A 3,855-nucleotide genomic window follows, 5' to 3' on the forward strand; every position below is an offset into this window, starting at 1 on the left:
TGGACTGCCAAATAAAAACAAACAAATCTAATCTGTCTTTGAGAAGCACAGCCAGATTTTTCTACCCCTTAGAAGCGATGGCCTCCTGGTGTGGCACTGTAAGTAAGATCAGCACTGAACTGTGAACCAAAAGGTCAGCGATTCACGCCCACCAACTGCTCCTCGAAACCCCTGTACAGGGTTGCTATGAGTTAGAGCACTTAACGATAGAAACAAGGATGGTGAGACTTTGTCTCCAATAATTTAAACATGTTATCAGGAGTCAGTCCCTGGAGAAGGATATTATGCTTGGTAAAGTAGAGAATCAACAAAAAGGATAAAAGATGCTCAACACAGAATCAGACAATGTTTCATTCTGTCGAACATAGGGTCGCTATGAGTTGGAACCGACTCTGTGGTACCTCACAACAACAGGAATAAGGTTTAGATATTAGCCAGGCAAAATAATGACAGGTATCTACGTCTACCCGCTCCTTTGCCTATGTAGCATCCACATTCCCTTTTTCATTCAAATCTACATTTTAAAACATGGCTACTTGCTTAACCAGAACACAAACAAAACAACGTTTCTCCTCTTCCTAATTAGATATAACCTAAATCCTTATCAGTCACTTCAAGCAGCTTCTTGCCAGGGATGTACATTTTCCCTCTAGCCTTGTTTTAATAGTCTACAACCTATTTAAGTTTCACTGTGGTGCTGTGGGTTAATGCGCCAGACTACAAAGCCATTTGAACTGCAAGGTTGGCAGTTCAAGCTCACCAGCTGCTCCTTGGAAACTCTATACAGCAGAACTGACTTGATGGCACTTAACAACAACAATAACAACATCAGCAATACAAGGAGTCCTTGTGTAGTACTGTAGGATAAGCACTGGATTGGTAACAGCAAGGTCAGCAGATTCAAACCCACCAACTGTTCCTCAGAAACCCTATACAGGGTTGCTATGAGTCAGAATGGACTCAATTACACTTAACAACAAAACAACAAAGAGGAGCAACACACCAAACAAGCTGGAGGTATTCCGATCAACATAAAATTTTTGTATCCTATTAAAATATGTTGCTGTTGTTAAGTGCCATCGAGTTGATTCCAACTCATAGCAACCCTGTAAAAGGTTTGTGAAAAGCAGCTGGTGAGTTTGAACCGATGACCTTGCTGTTCAAATAGTATGGTGGTGGTGGTGGTTATGTGCTGTGGAGTCGGTTCCGACTCATAGCAACCCTGTACATGGTTTCTGAGGCTATAAATCTTTATGGGAGCAGAAAGCCTCATCTTTCTCCCATGGAAAAGCTGGTAGTTTTGAACTGCTGACCTTGTGGTTCGCAGCCCGATTTGTAACCACTACGCTACCAGAGCTCCTTGTTCAAACAATATACACACATAAAATCAGACTTCAAAACAGCTCACTTCACTATTAAAATCTATTAATAGCTCAAATATGGTTATAATTTACCAAAAGATACATAATTCTGAGTTGCAGTTTGCTCTTGATAGAGTGTTACATTTTATTAGGATTTATGAGTTCATTATTCTTGTAGATTATTTAATTATATAGACTTGTCTATGTTCTGTATACAAAATTGTAATAAGCAGGACTTCCATCATTGTAAGGGCTCAAAATATAGTATTAAAGATATGATTTAGCCACATAACTAATATCTTTTGTAAGTATAAAATATATTTATTTACTGTTGTTAAATCCCATAGAATTGGTTTTGATTCATAGCCATGCTGTGTAGATTTTCTGGTAGATTCTGGTGTAGATTATGGGAACAGAAAGCCTCATCTCCTTAGGAGAGGCTGGTGGGCTCAAACTGCTGACCAGTCCAGAGCTTATCCTACCGAGCCATGGTGTGGTGGTGGTGATGTGCTGTGGAGTTGATTCGGACTCACAGAGACCCTGTATAGGGTTTCCCAGGCTGTAATCTTTACAGGAGCAGAAAACCTCTCTTTCTCCCCTGGAGACGATGGTAGTTTCGAACTGCTGACCTTGAGGTTAGCAGCCCAACTCATAACTGCTACGCTCATGGCATTTATGGTGATGGGTAGTAATGTGCGGTGGAGTTGGTTCTGATTCACAGCGACCCTGCAAAGGGTTTCCGAGGCTGTAAATCTTTACTGGAGCAGAAAGCCTCATCTGTGTTCAGAGGAAGAGCTGGTAGTTTCGAACTGCTGACCTTAAGGTTAGCAGCTCGATTTGTAACCACTACACTCATGGCACTTATGGTGGGCACTTATGGTGGTGGTGGTGATGTGCCATGGAGTTGGTTCCAACTCATAGCGACCCTGTAAGGTTTTTCCAAGGCTGTAAATCTTTACCAGAGCAGAAAGCCTCATCTGTCTTCGATGGAAGAGCTGGTAATTTTGAACTGCTGACTTTGAGATTAGCAGCCTGTCTTTTAACCACTACACTACCAGAGCTCCTTAATATATAATTATAAGTACAGGTGTGGCACTGTGTGTCAATGTGCTGGACTACAAAGCCAGTTTGTACTGCAAGGTCGACTGTTCAATCTCACCAACTGCTCTTTGGAAACCCTATACAGGGTCGCTATGGGTTGGAATCGACTCGAAGGCACTGAACAACAACAAATATATACATAGGAGTCCTAGGAGCTCTGGTAGCGTAGTGGCTACGAATTGAGCTGTGAACCGCAAGGTCAGCAGTTCGAAACTACCAACTGTTCCGTGGGAGAAAGATGAGGCTTTCTGCTCCCGTAAAGATTTACAGTCTAGGAAACCCTGTACAGGGTCGCTATGAGTCGGAACCAACTCCACGGCATGTAACAACAGTGTGGCGCTTTGGGTTAATGCGCTGGGCTGCAAGGTCGGTTTAAACTGCAAAGCCAGCGGTTCAAGCTTATCAGCTGCTGCCCGTTAGGAACTCTACAGAGGGTCACTATGGGTCAGAACCAATTCCATGGCACCACCACCACCAAGTTGGAATTAGATGTGGTGGTCCTTGGATTGGAACTTTATGGATCCATGACTGGAAAAACATTAATAATGTCTTATTTTTCAGAATACTATCAAATATTTTATTTAAAATATGGAAGTTTTTAGTTGAATGGTGACTCAGATAGCTCATCCAGTGGTTCTTTAATTTGGCTGCATAGTAGGATCACCTGGGGAGCTTTAAGAATCACTGATACCTGGGTCCCAAATCCACTGGTTTGAGGTATGGCCTGGATATTGTTGTTAAGTACCATGGAGTTGGTTCCAACTCATAGGACTTTAAAAATATCCCCAGATAATTCTAAACTGCAGTGAAAGTTAAGAACCCCTGACCTAGTCTAGTTACTCCCTCAAACTTCTTCACCTTCATTTTGTAGATAAAATGTGACTTTGGGAGCTTATATGCCTTGCTTATAGTCACTGTGGCGCTGTGGGTTAATGCATCAGACAACAAAGCAGTTTGAACTGCAAGGTCGGAGGTTCAAGCTCACCAGCAGCTTCTCAGAAACCCTATACAGGGTCACTATAGGTCAGAATCAACTCGACGACACTTAACAACAACAACATAGTCACTGTGGATTAATGGCTTTTACTTCAAAACATCAATTAGTGTTTTGGGTTTTTTTTCTAGCCTAAGGACCAGTGCTAGTAGGTGAACTTAAGAATTCCACCAACAGGATTTCTCTGTGTTAAATCAGAACACCAGGAAGTGTCCTCCCTGAGTGCTCTGGAACCACATCATTGTTGTTGTGTGCCACTGAATCAATTCCAATTCATAGCAACCCTGTATAGGGTTCCTGAGGCTGTAATCTTTACAAAAGCAGAAAGCCTCATCTTTCTCCTGTGGAACAGCTGTGGATTTAAATTGCTGATCTCTGATTGTACAACTGAAAAAAAAA

Source organism: Chrysochloris asiatica, unplaced genomic scaffold (assembly GCF_000296735.1).
Source record: "Chrysochloris asiatica unplaced genomic scaffold, ChrAsi1.0 scaffold00066, whole genome shotgun sequence".
Classification (NCBI taxonomy): Eukaryota; Metazoa; Chordata; class Mammalia; order Afrosoricida; family Chrysochloridae; genus Chrysochloris; species Chrysochloris asiatica.